The sequence below is a fragment of the Copadichromis virginalis genome, linkage group LG2 (assembly GCF_057382275.1).
Source record: "Copadichromis virginalis isolate Kocher_CV1m ecotype Utaka linkage group LG2, C_Virginalis_male_GT1.1, whole genome shotgun sequence".
NCBI lineage: Eukaryota > Metazoa > Chordata > Actinopteri > Cichliformes > Cichlidae > Copadichromis > Copadichromis virginalis.
In genome coordinates, this window is record NC_140619.1 from 29,701,733 (window position 1) to 29,713,400 (window position 11,668).

The 11,668-nt window shown below is 40.1% G+C and overlaps 1 protein-coding gene across 2 annotated transcripts in view; it reads right to left on the reverse strand.

Annotated features, from left to right (window-relative positions):
• pdgfrb (platelet-derived growth factor receptor, beta polypeptide) overlaps positions 1-7,752 on the reverse strand; it is a 30,379-nt gene extending 22,627 nt beyond the window's left edge. For both annotated transcript variants that reach the window (XM_085478119.1, XM_085478110.1), the window contains exon 1: positions 7,386-7,752. The gene's annotated coding sequence lies outside the window, so the exon portion shown is untranslated. The remainder of the gene's footprint in view (positions 1-7,385) is intronic.
• Between the last annotated feature and the right edge of the window lie 3,916 nt (positions 7,753-11,668).

Sequence of the window (11,668 nt, forward strand, 5' to 3'; positions counted from 1 at the left end):
AATGCTACAGGCATTAGATCCAGGGTCAAATTACCGAAAAAGGAAACGAGACTCTTCTTTCAGGGATCACAGAGGACACTGACCACCAGGGTATCTGGTGAGATGACCTGCTCTTAACTGGGAGGAGAGTCCTCATGTCTCAGAAAGCACTTGAAAAAATACCATAACATGCTTAAAAGTGGCATACTAGAATGACACAGAGTTAATACTTTGGCCTGTAATCAGTGATTCCCTTCAAATGTGGGGACCCGTCTCTCTATCAAGACTCTCTTTGCCAAGACTCTTCACTGAAAGGCTTCAAGTTGTCTGATCTGCACTTTGCAGTGCACGTTGATCAAACATACTGGCTGCGACTCATGATGTTTACTCAGTTATTCCAGAAGTGTTTCATTCATGCACTGCACCCCTGAACTCCTCAAGACATTGGAAGACCACTAAGAATAATGATGTCTGAATCCAATCCAGTTTTATTCATACAGCACTTTGTACATTACACCAAAACATCAAACAGCTAATTCTCAACCTAATATGGGCAGAGATGACTCCAGAGAAAAAAAGCACAGTTGCAACTGGTATTCAGTTTAATCTTAGAGACTCCACAAATCTCAATGACCTTGATGTGAAATGTGTAGTCAATAGCTCAGCCATATATCTTGGTGCTGATTTAAAATAAATAAAAATGTTAAAAGAATCCTAAAACGACTGGGGAGTCAGGGGAAGGAGGCTGAGTGGAAAAGTTGCTCCTCTTTATAAGTATTTGATTAAAGATTAGCAGCATTTTGACAACTGTGCAAATAAAATGTTGTTAAGGAAGTGTAACTCTTCAAATGAGTTGTAAAACTGATAAGATTTCACCTTGGATAAAAGCCTCTGTGAGACAATTCATCTCCTTATCTAGTTTAAGATCAGACTCAGGTTTGACATTTAAGGTTGGTTATTGTGGGTTTTACATATGGCCCAAGTCCAAGAGAGGATCAGCACAATCACCACTGGGTCTGAACACAATAGCCTTAGTTTTACTTTCACTGAAATATTAAAGAAAATTAAGCATATCGATGCTTTTATGTCCTGATATCATTTCTTTTTACTGAAATGTAAATGCAGATCATCTGCATAAAAATGACACGAGAAGACTTTACCTTATCATTCCCCAGGTTAAAGTCCATATAATCTCCTACTGAGTCCACGTGTGAATAAAGCAGTTTTACTGCCCGGAAAATTTGCACACCCTCCTCAGCCTCGGCAGAAAGCTTAGAGCACACAGGGAGCAGCTCTTAAACGTTGGTCTGAATCAGGGTCACTTTCTTTAAAGATATAACTGCACTTTTTGAGTGTCCTTCCAGTTGATCTCATCTATCTAATTTTAGCATCTTTAACAAACTAAACAAATTTAATCTCTAACCTCTCACTCACTGATGATCTAACAGTTGCCATTTGCCAATAATGCACATGTCATACCCCACATGTCTTTCCACTCCAGAGCCTTAGGTGTCATGATGTATTTTCATGCCAGCCAACTTGTATAAAGGGCATTTTTTTGTGTTTTTGTGGTCATGACTAAAAAGGTTTCTTCAGATGTGTGACTCACTTGTTCTGACCTCAAAGTAGGTTTCACTATTATGCAGCAGGACACTATTAGAAAACTGTTAGACTATTAGAAAAGTCTCTGCTGGACAAAAAGTGCTTGTACGCTGAAACTTAAAAAGCTACAGCTGCACTGAAACCATCTCAAGTTTGCATTATCAGCACTGAAAAATCTGCCTAGTACTCCTGTAACAGGTTTCCTTCTGTTCGGTATTTGGACACAGTGCTTGTGAGGTCTTATCACAGAAACCAAAGTAACTCTATACTCATGCTGAGGCAACACATGTTTGGGAGACTGCGGATTTTGGTTCAGTGCCTTTTAAACAGAGTTGTAAATGCTGTGTGTAGTGGCAGTCGGGGGAGATGTAAAGAGCTTCTGTGTGAAACCCATGGATGTAGAATGACAGCCTTAGATGTGGCTAGCGTTTGAGATCAATTTAATGACTTTTCAGGAACCAAAATGAAGGAAAAAGGGATTACGATTTACAAACTTAAGCAGCCTCTGTCATTGAAGTCAGTTTTCCTCTTTCAAATCAGCTGGATGTGATTTTGTCACTGCCAGTCAACTCAATAAAATTGCTAATAGGGTATACAGATAATGCAGCTCATGCAGATACATTTGCTAGCATAAGCGACACAACATCCTTCAAAGATTTTCCTCCAAAAACGTCTCCACCCATGTTCATTGTGGTACCCTCCTTTTTTGCTGCACGATATGAGACCCCCTGCCTCATGAGAAATGAAATACGCCTACACACACTTCCAGTCCCTGCACTCCCTCCCAAAAAGAAAGAAATTGAAACAGCTGAATACAATTAGGACTGACTGACTTTAAATTCCATCTGTTTACCTAAAAAAAAAAAAAACCCAAGGAGACGGAGAAGGAAGAATAACAGTCACAGGGAATTTCTTTTTAGTGGATAACTTGTGCTATTTGTGCATAAATTCTGTAATTTTAACTGCTGTGCAGTTTCCCACATTTTTGTGTCTTGCTTTCAGTGAAGCTAAACTGTGCAGATTAACTTAACAAAATGCTCCTTCATTTTTAACTGTGCAAAATATTCTTATCTCACAAAAGACTGTTTTCCTTTATCCTCCTTTCTCATTGCACTGCATCACCATTTCCAACATGTTTTTGTTGGAAAGAGGACAGAACAAACTCCAGGGAGAAAGCCTGGTGCTTTAAACGAATCTGATGGAGACCAAAACTTCCTGTTGAAAGTAAGCCTGTATTAATCCTTATGCAATAAATCCAGAGAGGAACTCATAATAACACCTTACTAATGTTACACTCATACAAGGTTGGACACAGCTGTCAAGTCATTTACTTGAGTAAAGGCAGGAAAATCAATAAAAAAAGACCACATTATAAGTCAAAGTCCTACACTTTAAATAAAAGCTCAATATTTTGTGAAATAAATATTTTTCATCTTTTGCAAAGAGTTCAGTGAAAACATTAATGCAACTCTGGGGGTACTGATTAGCTTAGCTTAGCACATAGACTGAAAACAAGGGAAAGATGTAGTGGACCTTTCTCATCAGTTTCTTGGTTTTACACTTATTTAAGCTTTATTTATCTTTTTTTACACTATATTTTTGTAATATGTGGATTTAGTGTAGTTTTGCATTCAAAGTGTATTGTGGTTTTATGTAAATGAATGATATAAATTTTCTTTTTGCACAAAAAGCCCAACAAAAGACAAGGGTTGGAAATAAGCAATAGGTATAAACTGTGTGCAGCACATCAGTCCCATGCTCTATACTGGCCTTATGTCAAACTGCATTTAGTTACATAAATAAATAAAAAATATTTATTTCAGAAATGCATCAAAAGATACAACAAGCTCATTTGTGTCAGGCTGTTATTTCCCTTTAGCGACAACTCAGCAGCTGTTATTAGATCTTAGTTAAAATGTTACTAAATCTTGATCTGAGGAAACCTGGAACGTGACTGGGTGTTTACAACAAGATAAGTCATTATGGAGGAAGTAGTCTCTTAATAGTCTTCTAGTATTTTTCTGTACTGTATTCACAGTGCAATGTTTTTTTTTTCCATGATTATGACACCTTTCTTTGCGATTTTAGGCTGATCCCCTTTCAAAAGTTTGTTATTGTGCGACAAGAGTATATATATAATAAATCAAATTAATGTTTCCTCAATGAACAAACTCACTTCCTGTCTTAAGATGAGATGCAGCTGCCTGACAGCTCTGTGTGAGTGGGAGGGAAACAATGAGGGGGAGGCCAGATGGACAGCCATACAGGATGCTTTACTGCAGCACCACTTGGTGCTTTTCATTAAAGCTGTGTGACTCAAGTATAAAATCTAAGTACAGCATGAAAGAACCAGCGACGTAAAAAGAGGCTCTAGACTGATAGTGTTAAGAAAAGCAACAGCTCATTCAAAAAATATTGGTGGTGGATAATGAGTAAGCCAATGAGTGTCCACCAGGGGATGAGTCAGAGTTTGTTCTGTGAATCTGAAAAACGAACCAATCCGTGTCACGACAACATGATGTGAGAGCGTGTAAGTATTTTAACTCAGTGTTTCCTCTGTAAACAAGTTTTTTTAGATGAGGGTTGCTCAACTTTGAGTTGAAGTCACAGAGGATAAATGAAAACAGGACAGAATGGGATCAGTATTTTTCAAAAGTTGCTGTTGAGCTCAAAATGTTACATATCTGCACATGTGAGTTAAATCAGACTCCTGGCATGCTTTCTGCATGGTCATAATGTGAAGCACATTTTCTCAAAGCTGCTGGCATGCAGAAGGCCTAGAGAGCCAGGAAACAGCTGATGTCGACGGATTAGGTCCGGGCCAGGGGGAATGGAGCCGGCTGGGCTGCACTTCATCGGGGCCGGAGAGGAGCACTCCGCTGGAGTACATACCAGCAGCCTGACGCAAGACAGGAAAATCCCCACTTGTCAGAGTCAAAACTAAACTAAGTTTTGCAAATCTTACAATAAAGATTTGTCACAGCTGATCAAGTGTTTTATAAGTTGGTGCCGTGAAAGTAGAAGCCGACTTTAAAGCTATGAAACGAATGCAATGCAGTCTAGCACCATTGATGGTAAAAGTATGACATGCATGCAGTCTTCCAGCGGTTCATCTACAAAAACAATGCCAGACAGTGCCTGGAGTGAAACATTCACAGCGCCAGAGAAGATCAAAAACTTCAAAAGGACACTCCTGTCTGTAGAGGAGGAGAAGAGCATCCACAAAACACATGCCAACAACATTTTGATTACAGCAGATGTCAAAAAGGTCCCCTGTATGCAGAAGATGAATGTGCAGCTAACGAACCCAACAACAAATACCAAAGTCACCATACACAACAGTCAGGCGGGAAGGCTTTCAGGTGCAAAACATGTGTTGGAATTAGAGATGGCACGATACCACTTTTTTATGTCCGATACTGATACCGATATCATAAATTTGGATATCTGCCGATACCGATATGAATCCGATATAGTGTTTTTTAATCAACAAAACTGTTTTTTAAATATCTTGCTGCATTTTGTATAAGTTCATACTCAAGTTTAAAACAACAACTACACTAAAGCTATTCTGTTATACCTGTATGCAAAAAAAAATATTTCATAGTACAGCAATACTGATCAATCTAATAAACTTAAACCTACACCATCCTCCCTATTCTGGTATTTTAAAGAGTACTTAGCATAAATATTAAGCAACCTAACTAATAGGGTTCCAACTCCCAGCAACAACAAAAATAAATAAATAAAAAATAGGGAACCACCCCTCACACTCCACCTCATGATGCTTAATCGACGTAATCAACCTTAATTTGATGCAGTGTGAAAAAAAAATGCACAGAAATCAATTATTTTTTAAGAAATATTAAATAGATTCAACATCTTTCTTCAACAAAATTGCAGACTGCACAGATGGTACCTTCCCAAAGGAAAAAGTACTATAGCTTACTAGGGTATATATATTAGACTTAATAGTTACTATATACAGTAATGGACTTCTATACATTTTGCATCAAATTAAAACTTTGGCTGTCAGATAATTATTTATTAAAAGCTAGACATTTTAAATGAGAATGAGAAAGAAAAGTATGTCTTTGTGCCCCCTTTTCCCTGTTAATGCCCTATCGGCCCCCCTGGCTAAACTTTGCTAGATCCGCCCCTGCACAGTTACCAGCGTCAGCTACGTAGAAAAAGATCCTGGAGTAGAAAGTAATAATAAATAAATTCTAACAACAGCTGATCAAGCTTAAACGTGCTGCTGTTGTTCAGCCGCTGGTTTCCTCTTTCTGGTGCAAACTGGGCCAAAAGCAAACTAGAGACACGGACTCGCGACAGAAAAGCCGATCAGCTGATCATTAAGCAGTTTCATGATTGAAGTAGCAGCAAGAAGAGGCAGTCGCTTGTTAAGCTTAACGCAGGAATGCTTTACAAACATTCAGAGATGGACTTACACACTTGCTTTACTTCTCTCGGGATAACTTTGTCGGAGATGAAATGCCGGGTTGCTAGCGAAGCTCCAAATGCTATCCAGACCACTGACAGGTCCCGCATGCCACAGCCGCTCTATCACGTGATGCATACTGCTCCGACGTGCTAACGTTCTGAGGTGAGTTACGGCGTGTTGCAAGTTTTGTGAGGTGCTTTCGTGATATTTAATGGATCGGATTACATTTTTTATTTTTCTCTGATATCCGATCCAGTAATTTAGGTCAGTATCGGACCGATACCGATACGTAATATCGGATCGGTCCATCTCTAGTTGGAATATACTGAAAAGACATGTATGCCACATGTGTCACAGCCATTAAAATGGCTCACAGTGCTACAATATAACTCGTTCCAGCTACTAAAATCTTCTGATGAACAGGAAGCGATGATTCAACTAATTATGCCGGCTGGACTCGGCATTCTTGAGATAAGACCAGGTTGCTGGTTTTACGACATATCTACATTACAAAAGGGAGACTGAGTAACACAACTATAAATTTAGGGTGGTATGTGTTAACACTTAAAGGGAATTCCTCCAAAGAGGATGCTGTTGACAGTGATAGATGCTGATATCGGTTCACAGCCATGGCTCTTCAATGAGCTTCTCCATGAATCAATGCAGAGAAGATTGAAAAGGGAGGAAAGTGACCAATGGTTTGGTGTAGAGGACTCCCGGTTCACTCTGGGTGACTGAAGAGGGCTGTACAAACAAGCCCTTTAGCAGCGAAGCACAAAGTGGAGAGCGTACAAACAGCTTGTACTATAAACCCTACTGTGTTTGTGTGTACGCTAGACCCCGGGACACCTTGTCAAATGCATTCTGTTAGTGGGAAAATAAACAATGTTAAAGTTGTCCAATGTCAAAGTGTCAAACAGTTGCTGTGTACAGAGATGCAAGCCATCACTTTGCTGACGTTTGAACAGGTTGCTTACGCTCTTTCACGCAGTGTTGCAATGGCTGTTGTGTATACACAGACACACACACACACACACACACACACACACACACAAGTATGTGGGTAACGAACACCACAAAGAGACAGCAACAACATCACAAAGACATACAGTTGTTCTCTTGTCAAATCGAATCAGATTTTTTGTTTAAAAAAGCTATAAGAAACTTGGGTCCAGTGTTCAGGATGAAGTGCATCTATGTCAGATGGCTGTGAAAGTCAATCTGTCACAGTGGGCTTCCCGTACAGGATAAGTGAATTTTCAACACTTTGCACAGCCCTTTTTTACTTCTGCCAGCAGCTGTCGAGCAGCTGGAACTTATACTAAAATACTTGACGGTGACAGAGAAGTATGCTTCTTACCTTCAGACGAACCCCAGAAACACAGAAGAATCTTTCCTCTTTGACCAAGAAGGTTGCCGGCCAGCAGAAGGAAATTGGAGAGACTTCCAGTGAGATGTCTCTACAGGGGCTGCTGCTTCAAATGTATAGATCCCTCTGATGTTCACTCTGAGGTTAATCTCTCCTGTCCCAGGAGTCCGTTGGAGGAGGTACTGCAGTGAGCCCGGCTGTTTGTTTAGTCAAATCACATCACCGCGGGTGTCTCTCTCTCTCTCTCCACTCTCACACTCAGAAAGAGTGTTCTAAGAAAAAAAAAGTTCCCAACAGAAACATGCACACACACGCACACACAAACTGTGCACACTCCACCCCTGACAGATCCACACTAAGCAGAGCGCCAGTGTCCACCCCTGCTGAAGCTGAGAGAGAGCAGGACGAGGGAGAGGAGGGAGGGAGCAGTGAAACAGAGCTGAAGCAGAAAGCAAGAAGTTTCTAGCAGGGCGACGAAACTTCAAAATACAAATCCAGTTCTGCTTGTTGTTCTAAGGTAGAGGCTCAGAGGTCTGAGCCGGAGCGATTTGTTTATGAATGGAGTGGAGGTGAACTGAGACTGTCTCTATTGGCAACGGCAATCTGGACCGCATCTAACCCCCTCCATAAAACAACAAACACAATAAAAAGGAGGAGAAAGAGTGAGAGAGTGAGTGAGTGGTCCAGCCAGGAGAAAAAAAAAAGATTTTGGCAGCGCTGATTGCACCCTGCTTTGGAAACAAACATGGAAGTCTCAGTTTCTCAGGAAAAATAACTTCCCTTACATAATCACACTCTTAAAAAAAGGTATAAAAGTGGTTAAAAGTGGGGACTTTAGCTTTAGTGAACCAACTTTTTTTTACATCACTTTTTATATCATATTTTTTTCACGTGTTTTCTTTTTCCCCTGCATGAAATAACTCAACACCTCCCACCATCCCCACTCCCTCTTTCTCCCTTTTTTTCCCTTGGCCTTTTATCCTCTCTTTTATAAACACAAGCAAAACCATGTAAATATGTCTGCTCTCAATACTAGCTTTCTTCCTAATTCAATCCTTTCCCAGGATATGAGAGGATGATCTGAGATTCGCTACGCAACACTGCAGCTGAATAAAGACCTGTTCTATCTAACAAGCAGGTTGGGGCAGATGGGGGGAGGGGAGGGGAACAGGAGCTAAATTGGAAACTAACATGTTCTCCTTTAATTGAGAGGGCAAATCTAAAAGACCTGCTCGCACTAATTAGAGTGCCAGCAAGCCCCCTCCAGTTATTAGATAGGAGGGGAGCAACACCACACAGGGACAGTTCCTCCTTTTACATCTTTCTAATTCTACCTATGTAATTAGCACCTACTTGCAATAAACCTGCTCTAAATCCACTTATTTGAACTCTTGAATCTATTTGTAGGCGTTTCATTGCTTGTAATGTCAATAAAACTGTAGACCCAAAAGATAAAAAGGCAGTAATACAGCAATAACGTGCTCGTCAGTCACGTATGTAAACACTCATGAACACACGATTCTTTATCAGCATGAGATGTATAATTTTAGCATCTTTTTACAAAGCAGTGCTGGAGAGAGTCCACAACGGGATGTCTACTGCTCTATATATGGCAGCAGTCCTTGTTTACCCCCACAGAGTGGAGCAGCTCTTAACAAGTGGGATTCCAAAATATTCTGCCTCAACAATACTGAGTCTCTTCAGCCTGTCAGCAGCTAACAAGTAGTTTCTCTCACTGCTGATCTGAATTAGTGTTATAGCTTGAGTGCAAAGCAGTGCAAACACACTATACGCTTGTTTTCCTGCTGGGTTTCAGGAAAAGGTAAAAGTTACACTGCTGTGTTTGTCAAGCACAGGCCATTATAGAGGTACAAGAGTTGAGACAAAGACCTGGAGAGGCAGGGAGCATATATACTCTAGACCTGGAGCTGAACCTGCTGGACCTCTGATAGATGAAGACTGACAGAAATGTTTGAACTACACCTGCCTCCATTTCAAGTTGTCCCGATAAAGGATATATGACTTTGGGGCACCTTAAAGCTTGATTTCGGCAATGTGATGGGACTAAATCTGAGAATGAACCACAGTTATAAGACATTCGAGATAGACATTCGAGATAGACGAGATAGCAAAAATCAAGAAGAAGCAATACAACATATAACATCATCATAACAGCATCATCACATATGAGATAATAAAACACGATAACAAAAGGACCCGAAGAACACAGCCTTACAAGTCAGCTGATATTTATTTGCAGGGCTTTTATTAGCGCAGCCTTCCAGTTGCCTTTGTTGCTCCACACCACACACAACAACTCCTGTCAAGTCTCAGCAACCTACTGAAATAGGGAAGGCTAGCTGTGTTGGTCAACCTCCCCTAACGCCATTTCCTGAACCCTTTACTCCACCCCCCACCCCCACTGCAGCTGATCTGCAAACTACACCCCGCCGCAAACACACATCCATCCACTTTCTTCTCCTTATCCAGTTTGGCGTCTTAGGGGCCCTGGAGCCTATCCCAGCTAATATACACCAAAAGACGACATACAACTTGGTGAAGCTGCTATCACTCGCTAAGACACAGAAACAGACAGCTCACATTCACACCTAAAGCCGGTTTAGAATCACCAGTTAACATAAGATGCATGACTTTAGATTGTGGAACTGTGTACCCACAGAGAACCCATGATGCAACGACAGGAAAACCTACAAACACCACAAAGAAAGGCCCCAGCTGGGTGCTGGATTCAAACCCAGAGTTTCCTTCCGTGAAGCAATATTGTTAACAATGGTTAATGGTTAATCAACTAGTTTATAAACTAAACCAAAAACAGAAAACCTTGTATGGTTCAGGCTTCTCCAGTGCAAAAGAGTTTCTGCTTGTCTTAGCCAAATGTTGTGATCAATTTACAGATATTTAGTTTAGGGCTACTGTTCAAATGGAACGATTTGTTTGATCTGTTACTCCAAGAACTAGTTATGGGAATGAATGAGATTACTGGAGGAGAAATGACAGAAACTGCATCCGCGCCCTCTCTCTACACTCACATCTTAGTGCAATTTAGTTGCATGGTGTCTAACACATTGTCAAAAAAGAGAAGACAAAGTGGGACAGACAACAAAACAACAATGCATTGCTATCTATTTTGCATTTAGGGAGTGTGGTTGGCTTAAATTTAAACTAAATATATAACTTACCACGATGCTGATTGTAAAGGGTAAAACATTCCTTATACCAGCTCTCTTTTTGGAGCGGTGATTTTTGAATAGATTAAAAAAGGAAACAGGCATCTTAAGGTTAAACAGATTTAAACTAAATCTCTATATATGGAATTATAACTATACAGTAATAGAAATGTTTAGGGTTTATCGAGGTCAAACTTTACTTTGTACATTAAGACATACCCTCATAAGTGCTTTTACCACATTTATTTATTTTCAGGCAAGCTGGCTTGCATTGTGGTCGCCATCAATGTATTTCAAGCGTTGGATGATATGTTTTCATGTTTATGTTGCAATTTCCTTAATGATCAGGCCATTTCCATTAACTTCAGCCAGCTTCCTGCTAACAGCTGATAGGCACTGTAGCTGAGAATGATTATCTTGATAGTGACATGAATCTTTTATGATCGTTTTATATAGAGGACCTCATGCACGGACTTGATAAGTGCAATATATAGCATAAGGCACAGTGTCAACAGAAGATGGAAAGAATAAAAAGCTAACAGTGAGAATGATGATGACAAATAAACTGTGTGCATCTTGTTAACGACAGGTCAGTTGTATGACTGAACTTGAAAGACTCCAAACCAGGAAAGTTATCTGCTATTATTCAGCTTTTTGCTGCCCTCATATGGACGTTTTGAGCCATGACATAGCGGGGAGCAAAGCAACTTTGCTTTTGCTTGACCTATGTCACTATTGGTCTTACATCAGAGCAGACTATAAATGATAAAGAGCACTGGAGTGGTTTTTCAGGATTTTTATCATTTGTTTTTCTGGTTAATCAAGCTCACAACACAAAGAGTTACAAAGGAGAACCATGTTCGATTTTGTTTTGTGAGAAACTAAAAAAGAAAAAGACAAAATAGGAGAAAAACCTATGTAGTCTGAAGGACTACAAATGTATATTAAACAGCTTAAGAGAATAAAAAATTCTTTATATTTGCCATAATGATGATACTGAAGTGTATTATCTGGTCAGAGCCATAGCTGCCACTGAAGGGAAGCAGCCCATTTCTACAGCTATGTTTTCTACATGTTCTAATGTTC